Source organism: Scyliorhinus torazame, chromosome 9 (assembly GCF_047496885.1).
Source record: "Scyliorhinus torazame isolate Kashiwa2021f chromosome 9, sScyTor2.1, whole genome shotgun sequence".
Lineage (NCBI taxonomy): Eukaryota > Metazoa > Chordata > Chondrichthyes > Carcharhiniformes > Scyliorhinidae > Scyliorhinus > Scyliorhinus torazame.
In genome coordinates this window covers 97,731,405-97,751,746 of record NC_092715.1, presented here as the reverse complement: position 1 = coordinate 97,751,746, position 20,342 = coordinate 97,731,405, and the positions used below count along the sequence as shown (strand labels likewise).

Here is a 20,342-nt window from a genome sequence, read left to right as displayed (position 1 = left end):
TACATTATCAACCTTGACAATGGGTGGCACAGTGTTAGCACTGCTGCCTAACACCGGCAGGGACTCGGGTTCATTTCTGGCCTTGGGTGACTGTTGAGTTTTCACATTGTCCCTGTGTCTGTGTGTCTCTCCTATGGGTGCTCTGGTTTCCTCTCACTCCAAGAATGTGCAGCTTTGGTGAATGACCACGCTAAATTACTCCTTAGTGCTCAAAAGGTTAGGTGAGGTTATGGAGATCGGGTGGGGGCATGGGCCTTGGTATGGTCCTCTTTTGGAGAATTGGTGCAGACTTGATGGGCCAAATGGACTCCTTCTGCACTATAGGGATTCTATGACACGCTGGTAAAATTCTCACCTCTGAATCAAAAGGTTGTGGGTTTAAGCCTGCGTTCCAGGCTGAGATTTCACGATAGTACCAAGGGAGTGCTACATTGTTGAAGGTGTCATCTTTGAATGACATATTAAACCAAGGTTTTGTCTGTCCTCTCAGGTGGATTTTAAGGGGCGGGATCGCCTGTTTGCCGATGCCTAAATCACGAAATGCTATTGCGCGGAGAATAGGTTCTGATGCCAAAATCGCAGGTTTGGGGGGGGGAGGGAGGGGGGGCAGGGTTACGGGTGTGTGGGATGCAGGTTATTGCCAGGGGCACAGTGCTGCCTACTCACCCTGGCCGCCCTGAGGAGATTGTGCAGTTCCTTTGGCACTACTGGCCGGTCTGGATGGTGTTGATGGTGGCGCTGATTGCCTCTGCCACCTGCGCCCAGGCACGACTACCGACGGCAGCCTTCCCGGCCGGGGTACAGGGTCATCCTCCTCTCTGCCACGGCATCCAGGAGGATGCCCAGCTCTGCGTTGGTGAAACGGAGTGCCGCTCTCCTTGCTGTCAACCAGTTGGCTGGGATGGTGTGGTGGGGAGTGAAGTGTTTATTAGCAGTTGCAGCTTGTCAGCCTCCTGAGTATCAATCGTGGAACCAGCGAATCCGGCACCGCCTCTCATTATAATCGATTGTGTTCCACGTGGCGCCGGTGGTAGCCCCTCGACAGTAGCGGAATCAGTCCAGGTGCGGCTCCAGTTTTGCTGTCGTGTAAGTCCCCAAATTCTGCGTTGGCGTCAACACTAAGTCTCAGCAATGGAGATTTGCGCCGAAGATCTTTTTCTTCCTCTCTGTTGAAAATTCTTTTTATCTCTTTACTCCCTTCATCCACAAGTGTGATGGGCTTCCTTCTGTGCTACAAGGAGAGGTTAAAAAAGTTAGTACTGTTGTCCTTGGAACAGAGAAGGTTAAGGAGTGACGGAATAGAGATGATGAGGTTTAGATAGAGCAAATAAGGGAAAAGATTTCCTCTCCAAATTAGTTAATAAATAGAGGTAATTGATTTCTAATCATTGGAAAATGATCTAGAGAGATGAGATGAGAAGAAACATTTTTATTCAAGAGATTTGTCAGGATCTGAAACCCTCTACCTGAAAGGACGGTGGAAGTTGATTCTGTTAACAAGTTCAAAACTGAGTTGGACTATTGGTGAAACTTACAGCATTATGGATTATAGCGGCAATGTAAGACTATGCATGGGTACCCTGTCAAAGAGCCGGCCCAGTCATAACAGACCAAATAAACCCTTCTTTGTGCTGTAGGTTTCTCTGATTCCACATTTGTAAGATGCCATAATATGTTAATTTAAGTACTTTTTTTTTGCCTTGAGTCCTGAGCCCTGGTTAATGTTATTTATGACTGTATGGCTATTCTACATTGCAGAAATTCTTTATGACTACCAATGTATGCAATTTGAGTGGTTGATCAATTTGAATATTTTCATTTTTCACCTGTCTCACTCATATAATAGAAAACCAATGGGAAAGGAGAAAATACAGCCAGCAATGAAGTGTGAGTTAGATTGAAATTATTTTCTGAATTCCCACTGAGGATACAACTTCACCATAAAAACAAAAAAGGTGCTGTTATGGGCGAGGCATTTTCGGAACCCCAAAATGTATCATGGAGTCCAACTCTTTAGTGGATTGTTGCTTTTGAAAGCACACGGCTTGTTCTCCAGGAGTGGGATTACAATTATGGATTTTTAAAACACAAAACAATGTTTATTCCATGAACTCAACTTTTTTTTAAATTAAATATTTTATTGAAAATTTTTGGTCAACCAACACAGTACATTGTGCATCCTTTACACAATATTATAACAACACAAATAACAATGACCTATTTTATAAACAAAAAAAAAAGAATAAATAATAAATAACAAAAATGAAAACTAGCCCTAATTGGCAACTGCCTTGTCACAAGTAACACTCTCCAAAAATATAATTTAACAGTCCAATATATAATTATCTGTAGCAACGACCTATACATACTATACAGTATATATTAACAACCCTGAGAGTCCTTCTGGTTCCTCCTCCCCCCCCCCCCCCCCCCCCCCCCCCGGATCCTGGGCTGCTGCTGCTGCCTTCTTTTTCCCATTCCGTCTATCTTTCTGCGAGGTATTCGACGAACGGTTGCCACCGCCTGGTGAACCCTTGAGCCGACCCCCTTAGGACGAACTTAATCCGCTCTAGCTTTATAAACCCCGCCATGTCATTTATCCAGGTCTCCACCCCCGGGGGCTTGGCTTCTTTCCACATTAGCAATATCCTGCGCCGGGCTACTAGGGACGCAAAGGCCAAAACATCGGCCTCTCTCGCCTCCTGCACTCCCGGCTCTTGTGCAACCCCAAATATAGCCAACCCCCAGCTTGGTTCGACCCGGACTCCTACTACTTTTGAAAGCACCTTTGTCACCCCCATCCAAAACCTCTGTAGTGCCGGGCATGACCAAAACATATGGGTATGATTCGCTGGGCTTCTCGAGCACCTCGCACACCTATCCTCCACCCCAAAAAATTTACTGAGCCGTGCTCCAGTCATATGTGCCCTGTGTAATACCTTAAACTGAATCAGGCTTAGCCTGGCACACGAGGACGACGAGTTTACCCTGCTTAGGGCATCTGCCCACAGCCCCTCCTCGATCTCCTCCCCCAGCTCTTCTTCCCATTTCCCTTTTAGTTCATCTACCATAGTCTCCCCTTCGTCCCTCATTTCCCTATATATATCTGACACCTTACCATCCCCCACCCATGTCTTTGAGATCACTCTGTCCTGCACCTCTTGTGTCGGGAGCTGCGGGAATTCCCTCAGCTGTTGCCTCGCAAAAGCCCTCAGTTGCATATACCTGAATGCATTCCCTTGGGGCAACCCATATTTCTCGGTCAGCGCTCCCAGACTCGCGAACTTCCCATCCACAAACAGATCTTTCAGTTGCGTTATTCCTGCTCTTTGCCACATTCCATATCCCCCATCCATTCCCCCGGGGCAAACCTATGGTTGTTTCTTATCGGGGACCCCCCCAGGGCTCCAGTCTTTCCCCTATGCCGTCTCCACTGTCCCCAAATCTTCAGTGTAGCCACCACCACCGGGCTTGTGGTGTAGATCCTCGGTGAGAACGGCAATGGGGCTGTCACCATAGCCTGTAGGCTAGTCCCCCTACAGGACGCCCTCTCCAATCTCTTCCACGCCGCTCCCTCCTCCTCTCCCATCCACTTACTCACCATTGAAATATTAGCGGCCCAATAATACTCACTTAGGCTCGGTAGTGCCAGCCCCCCCCCCCCTATCCCTGCTACGCTGTAAGAATCCCTTCTTCACTCTCGGGGTCTTCCCGGCCCACACAAAACCCATGATGCTCTTTTCAATCCTTTTAAAAAAAAGCCTTCGTGATCACCACCGGGAGGCACTGAAACACAAAGAGGAATCTCGGGAGGACCACCATCTTAACCGCTTGCACCCTCCCTGCCATTGACAGGGATACCATATCCCATCTCTTGAAATCCTCCTCCATCTGTTCCACCAACCGCGTTAAATTTAACCAATGCAATGTGCCCCAATTCTTAGCTATCTGGATCCCCAGGTAACGAAAGTCCCTTGTTACCTTCCTCCACGGTAGGTCCTCTATTTCTCTACTCTGCTCCCCTGGATGCACCACAAACAACTCACTTTTCCCCATGTTCAATTTATACCCTGAAAAATCCCCAAACTCCCCAAGTATCCGCATTATTTCTGGCATCCCCTCCGCCGGGTCCGCCACGTATAGTAGCAAATCGTCCGCATACAAAGATACCCGGTGCTCTTCTCCTTCCCGAAGTACTCCCCTCCACTTCTTGGAACCCCCCAACGCTATCGCCAGGGGCTCAATCGCCAGTGCAAACAATAATGGGGACAGAGGGCATCCCTGCCTTGTCCCTCTATGGAGCTGAAAATATGCAGATCCCCGTCCATTCGTGACCACGCTCGCCACTGGGGCCCTATACAACAGCTGCACCCATCTAACATACCCCTCTCCAAAACCAAATCTCCTCAACACCTCCCACAAATAATCCCACTCCACTCTATCAAATGCTTTCTCGGCATCCATCGCCACTACTATCTCCGTTTCTCCCTCTGGTGGGGCCATCATCATTACCCCTAACAACCTCCGTATATTCGTGTTCAGCTGTCTCCCCTTCACAAACCCAGTTTGGTCCTCGTGGACCACCCCCGGGACACATTCCTCTATTCTCATTGCCATTACCTTGGCCAGGACCTTGGCATCTACATTTAGGAGGGAAATAGGTCTATAGGACCCGCATTGTAGCGGGTCCTTTTCCTTCTTTAAGAGAAGCGATATCGTTGCTTCAGACATAGTCGGGGGCAGTTGTCCCCTTTCCTTTGCCTCATTAAAGGTCCTCGTCAGTACCGGGGCGAGCAAGTCCACATATTTTCTATAGAATTCGACTGGGAATCCATCCGGTCCCGGGGCCTTTCCCGCCTGCATGCTCCTAATTCCTTTCACCACCTCTTCTACCTCGATCTGTGCTTCCAGTCCCACCCTTTCCTGCTCTTCCACCTTGGGAAGTTCCAGCCGATCCAAGAAGCCCATCATTCTCTCCCTCCCATCCGGGGGTTGAGCTTCATATAATTTTTTATAAAATGTCTTGAACACTCCATTCACTCTCTCCGCTCCCCGCTCCATCTCTCCTTCCTCATCCCTCACTCCCCCTATTTCCCTCGCTGCTCCCCTTTTCCTCAATTGGTGTGTCAGCAACCTGCTCGCCTTCTCCCCATATTCGTACTGTACACCCTGTGCCTTCCTCCATTGTGCCTCTGCAGTGCCTGTAGTCAGCAAGTCAAATTCTACATGTAGCCTTTGCCTTTCCCTGTACAGTCCCTCCTCCGGTGCTTCCGCATATTCTCTGTCCACCCTCAAAAGTTCTTGCAGCAACCGCTCCCGTTCCTTACTCTCCTGCTTCCCTTTATGTGCCCTTATTGATATCAGCTCCCCTCTAACCACCGCCTTCAACGCCTCCCAGACCACTCCCACCTGGACCTCCCCATTATCATTGAGTTCCAAGTACTTTTCAATGCACCCCCTCACCCTTAGACACACCCCCTCATCTGCCATTAGTCCCATGTCCATTCTCCAGGGTGGGCGCCCTCCTGTTTCCTCCACTATCTCCAAGTCCACCCAGTGTGGAGCGTGATCCGAAATGGTTATAGCTGTATACTCCGTTCCCCTCACCTTCGGGATCAATGCCCTACCCAGCACAAAAAAGTCTATTCGCGAGTAGACTTTATGGACATGGGAGAAAAACGAGAACTCCTTACTCCTAGGTCTGCTAAATCTCCACTGGTCTACACCTCCCATCTGCTCCATAAAATCTTTAAGTACCTTGGCTGCTGCCGGCCTCCTTCCAGTCCTGGACTTCGACCTATCCAGCCCTGGTTCCAACACCGTATTAAAATCTCCCCCCATTATCAGCTTTCCCATCTCTAGGTCCGGAATGCGTCCTAGCATCCGCCTCATAAAATTGGCATCATCCCAGTTCGGGGCATATACGTTTACCAAAACCACCGTCTCCCCCTGTAGTTTGCCACTCACCATCACGTATCTGCCCCCGTTATCCGCCACTATAGTCTTTGCCTCGAACATTACCCGCTTCCCCACTAATATAGCCACCCCCCTGTTTTTCGCATCTAGCCCCGAATGGAACACCTGCCCCACCCATCCTTTGCGTAGCCTAACCTGGTCTATCAGTTTCAGGTGCGTTTCCTGTAACATAACCACATCTGCCTTAAGTTTCTTAAGGTGTGCGAGTACCCTTGCCCTCTTTATCGGCCCGTTCAGCCCTCTCACGTTCCACGTGATCAGCCGAGTTGGGGGGCTTCCTACCCCCCCCCCCCCCCCCCCCCCTGTCGATTAGCCATCACCTTTTTCCAGCTCCTCACCCGGTTCCCACGCAGCTGTATCTCCCCCAGGCGGTGCCCCCCCGCCCATCCTCTCCCATACCAGCTCCCCCCTCTCCCCAGCAGCAGCAACCCAGTAATTCCCCCCCCTCCCACCCCCCCCGCTAGATCCCCCGCTAGCGTAATTACTCCCCCCATGTTGCTCCCAGAAGTCAGCAAACTCTGGCTGACCTCGGCTTCCCCCCGTGACCTCGGCTCGCACCGTGCGACGCCCCCTCCTTCCTGCTTCTCTATTCCCGCCATGATTATCATAGCGCGGGAACCAAGCCCGCGCTTCTCCCTTGGCCCCGCCCCCAATGGCCAACGCCCCATCTCCTCCACCTCCCCTCCTCCCCCCATCACCACCTGTGGGAGAGAGAAAAGTTACCACATCGCAGGATTAGTACATAAAACCCCTCTTTACCCCCCACATTCGCCCCACCACTTTGTTCGAACGTTCTTTTTAATAACCCGCTCATTCCAGTTTTTCTTCCACAATAAAAGTCCACGCTTCATCCGCCGTCTCAAAGTAGTGGTGTCTCCCTCGATATGTGACCCACAGTCTTGCCGGTTGCAGCATTCCAAATTTTATCTTCTTTTTATGAAGCACCGCCTTGGCCCGATTAAAGCTCGCCCTCCTTCTCGCCACCTCCGCACTCCAGTCTTGATAAACGCGGATCACCGCGTTCTCCCATTTACTGCTCCGAGTTTTCTTCGCCCATCTAAGGACCATTTCTCTATCCTTAAAACGGAGGAATCTCACCACTATGGCTCTGGGAATTTCTCCTGCTCTCGGTCCTCGCGCCATCACTCGGTATGCTCCCTCCACCTCCAACGGACCCGCCGGGGCCTCCGCTCCCATTAACGAGTGCAGCATCGTGCTCACATATGCCCCGACGTCCGCTCCCTCCACACCTTCAGGAAGACCAAGAATCCTCAGGTTGTTCCTCCTTGCGTTGTTTTCCAGTGCCTCCAACCTTTCCACACATCGTTTCTGATGTGCCTCCTGCGTCTCCGTCTTCACCACCAGGCCCTGTATATCGTCCTCATTCTCGGCTGCCTTTGCCTTCACGACCCGAAGCTCCCGCTCCTGGGTCTTTTGTTCCTCCTTTAGCCCTTCGATCGCCTGTAGTATCGGGGCCAACAGCTCTTTCTTCATTTCCTTTTTGATCTCTTCCACACAGCATTTCAAGAACTCTTGTTGTTCAGGGCCCCATGTTAAACTGCCACCTTCCGACGCCATCTTGGTTTTTGCTTGCCTTCCTTGCCGCTGTTCTAAAGGATCCACTGCAATCTGGCCACTCTCTCCTCCTTTTTCCATCCGTATCCAGGGGGGATTCCCTTCTGGTTTACCGCACAGTGTTTTTAGCCGTCAAAATTGCCGTTGGGGCTCCTATCAAGAGCCCAAAAGTCCGTTTCACAGGGAGCTGCCGAAACGTGCGACTCAGCTGGTCATCGCCGCACCCGGAAGTGGCATGAACTCAACTTAACCTTTAAAATAAACATTGGATCATTTAACACCCCTTCTTTCAAAGATAACCCCGAAAATATTACAACGCTAAATAATCCTTCAGTTATTCCTTTCAACATCATCAGGCTTTACTATTATTAGTTTAAATTACCCAAATGATCCAGAGATAGTCTTTCATGGCAGAGATCACAGCAGATCCAGCTCACTGCAAACAGAGACACACACCCAAGCTATTTTCAAACTGAAACTAAAAACTGCAAAATGGCTGATCTAAAACCCAGCACCACCCACACTCTGACATCACTGCATTTCTTAAAGGTACATTGCTTAAACATCCATTTCTTAAAGGCACTCTCACATGACGCCACCCGCAAAGAAAAAAATAATAAACCATCAACTTCAAGATGGTTTCATTTTTCACTTTTTCACCATCCACTAAGAAATGTACACAGTAAATATACCTTTTCGTTTTTTTAACAACACACGCAAACAGGTATAATAATATAGTCCATTTTTCTTTGTTCTTCTTCCTCTAACCAAAATCCTTCTCGATTGACAGTCTCTTTGAACAAAGTCTCTGCACGATCCATCCATTCCTCTACTCCTCGGCATTTCTCTTTAGAATCAGATAAGTTAGTTCAATCTGACCACAGAGTCCCTTGCAATTCGCCAATACAAGAACATTGGTTACCACAGCTTTCAGGAGGCAAATGCCTGTTGAAAGTCTGCTGTCCATTGAAAGTTTTGACGTTTCTTTAGTAAGTCCATCAGTGGAGCAACCACGCTACAAATCTTGTGCACAAAGGTTCGATCAAATTCATTCATGTTAAGAGATTTCATTATTTCCCTTCGTCTTGAGGGTATCGGAAACTCCGCAAGGAAAGTGATTTGGGCTTCTCCAAATTCACTTTCGGCTAGGTTCATCACCAAACCCGCCACCTGAAGTCAATCGAAGAACTCCATACGATGTTTTAAATGTTCTTTCCATGTCTTGAAGTTGGAAATAAAAGCAGATTGTCCCAATTTCTCAATGCAATCCTCCAGACGCGGGATAGGATAAGCGTCCGTTCTTGTAACTGCATTCACCTTTCGATAGTCCACACACAACCGTTGGGTACCATCTGGTTTAGGTACCATCACTATGGGTGAGCTGCAACCCACTTCAATTATGCCATTTGTAAGCATGCACTCAATCTCTCTGTTAACCTGTGCCAATTTTAAAGGATTAAGTCTATATGGATGTTGTTTGATCGGAACAGCATTTCCCACATCTACATCATGTATAGCCATTTTAGTACTTCCCAATTTATCTCTACAAACTTGCCCATGTGATATCAATAACTCTTTCAGGTCAGTTTGTTTTTCCTCTGGAAGGTAACTTAACAATTCATCCCAATTTTTAAGAGCATCCTCATTTTCCAATTTAATTTGAGGTATGTCAAATTCACAGTCATCTGGATTTGGTTCGTCCCTTTGAGTTAGAATCATTAAAACCTCCTTTTTCTCTCCTTCCCTTTCAAAGTACCTTTTAAGCCTATTCACATGACACACTCGGTGAGACTTCCTTCTATCTGGTGTTTTCACCACATAATTCACCTCACTTAATTTCCTTTCAATCTGATACGGTCCACAAAACCTAGCTTTTAAAGGCTCACCTACCACTGGTAACAACACTAAAACTTTATCCCCACTGACAAAACTACGAACTTTGGATTTCTTGTCCGCTACCCGTTTCATCACATTTTGTGCAACTTTCAAATGTTGTCTAGCCATGTCACCTGCTCTATTTAATCGTTCCCTAAAATTTGACACGTAATCCAATAGTGTAATTTCCGATTTCTCACCCACCAATTTTTCCTTAATCAATCTAAGTGGTCCTCTTACCTCATGACCAAAAATTAGTTCAAAAGGACTAAATTTGGTAGACTCATTAGGTGCATCCCTAATTGCAAACAATACGAATGGGATTCATTTATCCAAATCCTCTGGATAATCTTGACAATACGCCCTCAACATTGTCTTTAATGTCTGATGCCACCTTTCTAATGCTCCCTGCGATTCTGGATGGTACGCAGTTGATTTCAATTGTTTTATTCCTAAGATATCCATAACTTCTTTGAATAACTTTGAAGTAAAATTCGATCCTTGATCCGATTGAATTTCTGTGGGTAGTCCAAATCTAGTAAAGAATTTAAGTAACTCCTCCACAATCTTTTTAGCTGTAATATTACATACCGGAATCACCCCTGGAAACCTACTAGACACATCCATTATAGTCAAAAGATATTGATTCCCACTTTTTGTTTTAGGAAGAGGTCCTACACAATCAATTATGACCCTCATAAAAGGTTCCTCAAATACTGGAATGGGTATTAAGGGTGCTGGTTTTATCACTGCTTGAGGTTTCCCTATCACTTGACATGATTGACAAAATTTAACTACATCTTTATGTAGTCCAGGCCAATAAAAATGTTTCTGGATTTTAGCTTGAGTTTTCCTTATTCCCAAATGACCTCCCACTGGTACCTCATGTGCAACTCGCAACACCTCCTTTCTATACCCTACCAGCAATACTACTTGATGAACTTCTGCCCACTTTTCACCCGCCTGCATGTGTACAGGTCTCCATTTTCTCATCAAGACATCACTTTTACGGTAACAACACTCTGGTATACTCTCAGTTTCCACTTATATGCTTTCTGATATATCCGTTTTATTTCTACATCTTTTTGTTGTAACTCCGCCAATTTTCCTGAGCTAAAAATATCCGCCTCATCCTCCACCTGTTCTTGTTCTTTTTCAACCATCTGATCAAAAATCGTTTCTGATAATTGCACTTCAACTTCATGTTCATTCTTTGATTTCTCCTCTTGTCTTAACCTGTGACTTTACGACCTTGTTACTACACAATCCGGAAAAATCCCAGGATATTCGTCCTTCAACACTTCAGTTGTCTGATTTTCCACTGGCTTATCAACCACAGTAGGCATCACTCCCACCTGCGATCCAGCTATATCATTACCCAAGATAAACTGTATTCCTGGACAAGATAGTTTATCTATTACTCCTACTACCACTTCACCACTCTTCACTGGACTTTCCAACCTTACCTTATATAATGGAACACTACTCCTCTCACCCTGAATTCCACATATTACCACCTTTTCTGGCAACATTCTTCCCAAACTACATAATTCCTCATCTCTTACCATCAAAATTGTGACTTCTTTACCTGCTCCTCCTGATACACATGAGTAAACTTTACCCACACACGTAAATTCTTAAAAAACATCGGGCACCTTCTTAACAATTACATCTTGAACAGGCTGTACAATCGTTTGCACATCCTTCGCTTCCCTTGGGCTTTCCTTTACCACTCTAACAAATCCCACTGTCGTTTCCTGTTTTACCACATCAGCCTTTCCAGGCTTTACTTCAACCACCAACACTGTGACTTTACATGGCCTAGTTTATTCCAGTGAAAACATTTGAAACTTTTCATCTCTTTTCCACCCTCCTGGATTTCATTTTTAATCTGAGGTACACTCTCTTTATTGTCTCCCATCAGATCACCTTTACCTTTACCATTTGAGTATTTCTCATGTTCCCAGTTTCTATTCCTCACCGGCTGAAACTGATATTGGAAACCAATCTTTGATTTATGAACTAATTCATAATTATCTGCCATTTCTGCTGCTAATCTCGCAGTTTTAACCCTCTGTTCTTCCACGTGAGTTCTCACTACATCAGGAATTGAATTTTTAAACTCCTCCAAAAGTATAATTTCTCTGAGAGCTTCATACGTTTGGTCTATTTTCAAAGCCCTTATCCACCTATCAAAATTACTCTGTTTGAGCCTTTCAAACTCCATGTATGTCTGATCAAATTCTTTTCTTAAATTTCTAAACCTCCTCATACGTTCCAGATACCTCCTCCAGTAGTGATGCAAACACTTCACTAGCTCTACCTACCAGCTTTGTTTGAATCAGTAATACCCACATGTCCTGTGGCCATTTCATTTGTTTAGCTACCTTCTCAAATGAAATGAAAAAGGCTTCCACTTCCTTCTCGTCAAACCGTGGCAATGCTTGGACATATTTAAATAGATTCCCACCAAGCCTTCGACTATGACGCTCTTTCTCACTATCCTCCAACTGTACGTTTCCCTTTACGTCTGCCAATTTTAACTCACTTTCATGTTTCATGGCCATTTTCTGAAGTTCAAACTCCCTCTCTTTATCTTTTTCCCTGATCTGTATCTCCCTTTCTTTTTCTTTTTGTTCTGCTAGGGCTATTCTTTCTTTTCTCCTTTTTCTCTCTCCTTTTCTTTTTCCTCTCTCTCTGTCTTTCTCTCTCTTTTTCCTCTCTCTCTTGTATTCAAGCCGCTTTAATTCTTTCTCATGTTCCATTTGTTTAATTTGCAACTGAATTTTCAAACTCTATCTCAGGCAACTTTAAATGCTTAACCACCGCCATAATTCCCTCATCTTTTCGCATTTTGTCAGGTAATGTTAACTGCAATGTTTTTGCCAGACCCAACAGTTTGTTTTTACTCTCTGAAAGTAAGGTATCATGTGTTAGTGTGTCCACCCCCAAAAACCCCTGAGCCTCTGAAAGAGCCATTGTCCACAACACACTCCCCACTAAAACTAAAATACCACACCGGAAAAGCAACACTCCTTCACTGTCTTTAAGTTCACAAAAGCCAATCCAATAGATAGACTTTTATCCCCCTCGAGCCCCCAATTGTTATGGGCGAGGCGTTTTCAGAACCCCAAAAGGTATCATGGAGTCCAACCAACCCCCCTCTTTAATGGATTGTCGCTTTTGAAAGCAAACGGCTTGTTCTCCAGGAGTGGGATTACAACTATGGACATGTGGGTTTTTAAACACAAATCAATGTTTATTCCATGAACTCAACTTAACCTTTAAAATAAACATTGGATCATTTAACACCCCTTACTTCAAAGATAACCTCGAAAATATTACAACACTAAATAATCCTTCAGTTATTCCTTTCAACATCCAAGAGACTGAACACCTTTAAACAGAAACACATCAGGTTAAAGGCTTAACTATTATGAGTTTAAATCACCCAAATGATCCAGAGATAGTCTTTCATGGCAGAGATTACAGCAGATCCAGCTCACTGCAAACACAGACACACACCCAAGCTCTTTTCAAACTGAAACTAAAAACTGCAAAATGGCTGATATAAAACCCAGCTCCACCTACATACTCACATGACAGTGCACATAAACTGTTATATGTTTCCTTTTTAGCAGTAGTTGCAGCAGTTCCATTCAATTTAACATATTCAGTCCTTGTGGATACTAATGTACAATATGATTTTACACAATGAGGTGAGGTCTGTCAGAGGTCATTGAATTTCACAAGAAAATTTGTCATTTGCAAAATTCAGATCTAGTAAGTGATCCAAATTGTACCTAAAAGAACAATTAACTTTGTTTGAAAGCAAACATTATAGGATGTGATTTTAATTAAGCAAACTTTTTTAAACCATTCTATGAACTGGTTTATAAAATAATCCTATTGAATGTTTTGGGAAAATGCAAAGATATATTTAAATGAGAAATCTGTTTTCGTTTAAAAGGAGTATTATTATCTGAATACATTTCATAAATCAAGCAATTAAAAATAACTAACAGCAATTTTGATTTTCCAGTGATGTGCAGTTTAAGAGGACTTTTGGAACACGTTTGTTGTGTTGCTCTTTTTAGCCTTAGTTTATTAGCTCTGATTATGTCACCTTTGCTCACGAGTCGCCAGGTATCTTTCTGATACCGCCACGTGGTTCAAGCTCGAGTTATGATTAATAAGTCAGCACACCGCTTAGTAAGATTGAAATCAACGGTCATTTATTATATACAACAACTAATGCTTACACAATAATCCTACCATCTATATCGAAACCAACCACTACTGGCCAATACTTAACTTTAGGAAGGGCCCACCAGGTCAGGGAAACGAATGGCTTATCAAATCTGATCTGGCCAGCGGGATTCAAAAGGCTGATACGGGTCGATGGCTAGGAGTCTTTATCGGATAGCGATCGCTGGAGTCAAACTTACGGTTCTTTGCTGAAGGTTCTTGCGAAGGCTGCGAGCAGGTGAAGAAGGGAGAGAGAGAGATCTGAACTTGGCCCCTCACTTTATAGGGCTCGGGGGCTTCCCCCCTCTCGGGGCGGCCCTTGTCCCTGAGTCCCAAGTGATTGGACTTGTTCCCAATCACTGGGTTCGATATGCTCCAATAAAGGGGCGATTCCTCGATTGGGGGGTGGTCGTTCACCTGTCTTTGTTTCGGCCACTGCAGGCGCCGACAGGTCTGGCCCGGCATTCAATTGCTAATATGTTGCAATTGTTCCCGGGGATAGCCGATTAAACTGCAGATGTCTGGGTTGATGTGCTGCTAATAGTCTTGAGTATCGATCTGGGCCGACTTCCCCAGAGCCGAATACGCTACTCTGTCTGCAGCTGTCCGTTTGTGTCCTGTTGGCTGCTTTTCCCATCAGCCTTTTCGGCTAGCCATTTTAAATCGGTCTTTGGCCAAATTAATAAGGAATCAGCCATTTTAGGTGGCTACAGTTGCTTCACAATTGCTGTGGCATCTCAGAAGCTCTCATCTTAGCAGTAATTTTGTCGCACAACTAGATTCAGGATTTTAGTTACTTGGCCCTAAACTCAATAGTCTAAATTAGTGGTAGGACGATCACACACACTGCTGGCAATGGTGGTTGTTTACTCCCATAATGCAGAGCATCAATTCTGTCTGTGAAACATATCACTCTTCATTGCGGGGAGAAGTGGAATCTGCAGGTAGGCTAAACCATTCCAAGGGTCAAAGATATATGATTCCTGTCCTGGTTGCAAATTTTTTTTAACAATGTACTCAATCTTTCGACAATGTCATTTTATTTTTATTATTAGATAACATTGTGATTCTGCTTGAATCAGGTGCCCAAAGGCAAACGAATTAATGAGTAAAAGGTATAAACAAAGATGTAAATCATGGAGCAAATAGAAATAATAGGCTAAACCTTCCAAACTCCGAATGCAGACTGCTGAAGATGTATGACTGAAGGTGCGCGTCAGGAAGTCCCCTCAAATTTGTCTAGGAATCCTGTGGGCAATTCCCCTGCTTCCTGGGATCCGCTGTGAATGTCTCTGACTTTAAGCTAGATTCGGACACTTGGGATAGATTTACAAGACTTAATCTGGATAGTTACCCAGGAAATGTTGGACAAATTTAAAATTTGATGTAACACCAGAGTTACTCCGAACACCCCCCCCCCCAAACCCCAAACAGATCCGAGCACTGGGATAGATTCAGAACAGATCTAGCCCAACTTGACCCAACTATCCCCCACCGACCAGATCTGACTACACCATGACCTAACTACCCTCCCCTAACTACCAGACTTAACCACCCACCAACCAGACCAAACTCCGACTTTCCTACGCATTCTACCTCAGTTACCCGCCCACTTCAGTTACCCACCTGCTAGTTTGCTCTCACTCTGACTTGCACGCATGCAAACAATAAAGACTGGACTGGACCAGAAGAAATGAGCAAAATGCTGTGTTCGGGAGAATCTTCGCAACCAGCAATACAGTCAAGTGCCGAGCTTCAGTACCATTGAGAATGGTGATGCTGTTACCAAAAATACATTTTTAAGATCGTTATAATTTGGAACCGATTCTTTAATTTAAGATATAATGGAGGAATGAGAGGGGGTCATGTGACTTAGTCTGAATTCTTCTTGATCATGGGTGGCTTGATTGCAATAGGTGCAAGAGAGACCCAAGCCAAGCAGGTTGCTGAGAAGGTGTAAGATAATCACAACTTGGGACAATGGCAAGGGAAACTATACTGATTCTGGATAGACTGTTAATCTCCAAGTCTCACAGGGAGTGTTGGGATTGTCAGATTTTAAAAACAGTTATGCTTTAAATTGTTTATTTAATTCCAAGATGGAATGGAGTTGGGGATCGAGAGGATAACTAATTAGCATTTCTACGGGAATTCAAGACCCATGTGTTTTACCTTGCCGTAGAGATGGGCTTTGGGAAGGGCAGAATCCATACCAAACCATTGTAGTATCGGGTTGCAGTTTTTCTAAAGTATCTTGGAAACTCGCAGACATGAGTCAGTCTGCAAGAATGAGAGAGAGAGAGCAGGAAAATAGAGGCAGATGAAGCAGAGAACATGCTGGTCCTGTTGTTCACCATGCAGAGCATTCACGCTCAGATTGAAGAAATCAAGTTTGTGAGGGTCCAATCAAATGAGACAGCACTTCGACCTATCCGAAATGTCCACTATGGTCCCCATTTGCGGCAACCACAGGTTAGCACCAACCATGTTGGACGTCACCTTTAAGAGGTAGAGGCAGGATGGGGGACGCTGACTGTTAGGGACTTTATACAGAGGACTGGCAAGCAACTTTAGAGGAACTGACAGAAAAACTACAACTACCCTATTAGAAAGGGCACGCTCCCCACTGGACGTGACATGGGTAAAATGGGAGGAAGAACTAGGGATTGAAATAGGGTGGGGACGCTAGAGCGAAGCACTCAACAGGGCCAACTCCACCTCCACTTGTGCAAGGCTAAGCCTCACACAATTGAAAGTCGTGCACGGCGCGTACCTAACAAGAACCCGATTGAGCAGGTTCTTCACGGAGGTGGAGGACAAATGTGAACGGTGCCAGTGAGGCCTGGCCAACCACACCCACATGTAATATTAATAATCTTTATTGTCACAAGTAGGCTTACATTAATACTGCAATGAAGTTACTGTGAAAAGCCCTGTTCTGGGCATGCCCCAGACTTGTCGGGTTCTGGACAGCCTTCTTAGAAGCAATGTCCAAGGTTTTGGAACCAAGCCCGAAATGGCAGTCTTCATGGTATCATTCCAGCCAGAACTATTTATGGGGAAGGGGGATGCGTCTTGCCTTTGGCTTCCTATTCGCCCACCGAAGAATCCTGCTCGGCTGGTGATCAGCAGCACCACTCAAAACTGCAGACTGGCTGGCCGACCAGTTGCAATTTCTTCACCTGGAGAAAATCAAATTCACCATCCGAGGGTCAGAGGAGGGCTTATACAAGATGTGGTGGAGGACAATTCTGCTGCTTCCAATGGCCCTCAGATTCTTAATGCCCAGTTTTGATCTGCTAGATCTGTTCTGAATCTATCCCAGTTGGCATTGCAGTAATGCCACACAACAGGAAGGAGGTTGCCCTCTGTGTGAAGTTGAGACTTCATCTCCTCAAAGTCTGTGTGGTGGTCATTCACACACAACAGGTAGGTTGATGAAAATGAAGTCAAGTAACTTTTGTCTTTGTACTAGTTCTCTTACCACCCTTGCAAAATCAATCTGGCAGTTGCATCTTCAGGAGTGAGCTAGTTCTTTCATTGAAGTTGCCTGCTCAGAGTAATTTCTGTCCCCCATGTTTCTTCCAAGTGATATTCTTTTTTAAAAAAAAAACATTTTGAGGACCCAATTATTTTTTTCCAATTATGAGGCAATTTAGCGTGGCCAATCCACCTAACCTGCACATCTGTGGGTTGTGGGGGTGAGACCCATGCAGACGCGGGGAGAATGTGCCAACTCAACACAGCCAGTGACCTGGGGCCAGGATCGACCCCTGGTCCTCCGTGCCGTAGGCAGCAGTGCTAACCTCCAAGTGATGTTCAACATGGAGTACTGATTCATCAGCTGAAGGAAGGCTGTAGATTGTAATGAGCAGGAAGTTCAATCGCCCATGTTTGACTTGAGAAAATGAGATTTCATGGATCCAGAGTCAATGCACAAGACTTCTAATTCCTTTTTAATGCATAGATCTGCATCGCCATCTTTGATCGGTCTGTCCCACAGGTTGGACAGGAAATACCCAAGAATGGTAATAGAGGAATCTTGAGTCATTGGCTGAAATGTGTGATTCTGTCAGATTATTGCTTGACTGGCCTGTGGATCTGCTCTCTCAATTTTGGCACAAGTCCACAAATGTAGGGTGGGATTTTCTGGCCGTTCACGTTTGCGGGATCTTACCGTCCCGAAGGCAGACTACCTCCATGGCGAGTTTTGTTGTGACGAGGGGTGCATTCGATGGGAAATCCCATTGACAACGGCGGGACCAGAAGATCCTGCTGCAAGCCACCCTCTGCTGCTGCAGAAAAGGTCGCGGAGAGGGAGAAAAATCCTGCCCATAGAGTGGGCAGGGTTGACTGGTCAGGGTATGTCTTTGTTACATTCAATGCCTAGTTTGATTACAAGTGGTCTGCTCAGTTTTATTCTTAAAGATTTCTGGCCAATTTGCTACGTTTAGGTGATTTGGCTATTTCAGAGAGTAGTTTTTAAAAATACAACCATGCTGTTGTCAGTTTGGAGTTGTGCTTAGAAGAATTTGGACCACCAGATTTACTTCCTAAAATAGATCTTCTAAAGGATATTACTGAGCTAGATGGCTTTTTTTCAATTGTGACATTTTTTCAATGCTGACATTTTTGCTCAGGCCTATTTAATTAACTGAATTTAAATCCCACAACTGCTCTGATGGGATTTCGCTTCATGGGCTGAACTTTACACTGAGGGCAAAGTCGTGCCTCCCAACCCCACACCGCTAGCATAAACGTCAGTTTCCGTCAGGAAGAAATCCCACCTCCAAGAGCTTCCAGCCGATCACATAGCTGACAGCTTTTGTCCCAATAGTGCCATTAAGTGGTGGCCAATAAAGAGATGCAGAGAAGGGGACATGCAATGATGGAGCTGGACTTAAAGTAGCTCTGGGATTTTTACAGGAGCAAGCTTGCAGGCACTGGCAAGGAGTTTGTAGGCCTAATGGGCATTAGTTATTCACTTAGGGGCCTCTGTTTATCCAAGCAGGCTACCTGCCCCTCTTCTGCAAGTAAAATGCCCATGTGGGTGAGCAAACAGGAAAAGGGCATGGTGCCGCTGACCAATTTTTATGTAATCCCCCACCTACCATTATTCCGGGGATGGAATGTAAAATTCTGGTACCGGTGGTCCATCATTGTTCCAGTCTTATGGATTATTATATGCTATTTTACTGGATCCTTCAATTGAGAATTTGCCATGGTAACTTGTTTTTTTTCTCTGATTAGTCTGTTAAGACTAAAACATTCGCTGTGAGATGGCAAATGATCTTTATCTGACATCTATTCAGCAAAGATTTTTTCTTTAAATATGTTTATTCAGTAGATCTCTTTGACTTGGTGACATGCATTCTGCTTTCCTTTACTTCTGCTTAATTTTTTTGATGTATTGGAGACCATCAAAAAAATGGTCCCCATGAACCCAGTGTAAATGTTGTGGAACAGATGTATCTCTAGCTTAACAAACTGTCACACTTTTTGTTATTTTGTTACTGAGGGAGAAGTAGGAGTTAAAATTTGTGTAAATACTGCTATTTCCCCTTTATGAAAAAAAAATGAAATGAAAATCGCTTATTGTCGCAAGTATGCTTCAAATGAAGTTACCGTGAAAAGCCCCTAGTCGCCACATTCCGGCGCCTGTTTGGGGAGGCTGGTACGGGAATTGAACCGTGCTGCTGGCCGGCCTTGGTCTGCTTTAAAAGCCAGCTATTTAGCCCTGTGCTAACCCAGCCATGCTTAACAATTTTTTTTATTGGACCTATTCTGTAATTTGAAGTTTAAACCAGGGGTGGGAACCCCAGGCTGGGGACAGAATCCAGCCCGTTTCATTTCATTTGGCCCACCGTGATATTAAAAAAAACAGTATATGCACATGGCGCATATGTCTCCACCATTTTAGGCTTCATATTTCTCAGTCCAGCTACCGAGAACAGTCAGAGTCTGGCCCAACCATTTCTTGGATCTTAAATCTTGAAGACCAAGGAGGATCAGAACGCAAAAAGGTGAATGGGCAGATGCTGCTTGATTTTCCTGCCTTTGAGCAAATTGAAGGTAACACAGCGACAAGTTCTGGTCAGTGAGGATTTTCTCCATTCGGCACACGCCTGGTGCCATTTTAGAAGCAGCTCCAGCTTGCCAGACAATGAAGCTTAACTTCATGGTTCTTTCTGGCTGTGCTTCTTTCGAACAGCACAATTGGGGTGTTAGGAGGCATTGATCACAGGTGGCTGATTTCTGCATAAGTGTGGAAGGCAGGAAACTTGTTGTATTCCCCCTTTCTAGAGCAAAAGTCAGGATCAAAGTTAGTGCAAATCCCTCTGGGAGCATGAGAGTACTCTGCCAGGAGTATTGAACAATCCTCATCACAGAGAGTACATTTTATGTGGAATTACTTAAATGTCCCACTTCCAGCATTTTGCCCTAATTTTGTTTGGAATCCTCTGTAGCCACGAAGTATACCTGTTTGGAGTTTTGTTGCCTGCGCTGCTTTCACTGTTTAAAATAAAATACACAACAAAATTTATCGCTCAGTTTCAAGTATAGTAAAGCATGACTACGTCAAACAAAAGAAGAAGAGTGGATGCGGAGTGTCGTGTTTTTCACATCCCTTATACTGTCCAATATCTCCCTCAGTGCCAAGGGCTCCT

General features: G+C 45.1%; 1 protein-coding gene across 7 annotated transcripts in view; it reads left to right on the top strand.

Annotated features, from left to right (window-relative positions):
- kiaa0825 (KIAA0825 ortholog) overlaps positions 1–20,342 on the top strand; it is a 685,054-nt gene that overhangs the window by 74,670 nt on the left and 590,042 nt on the right. The gene's annotated exons all lie outside the window — the stretch shown is intronic.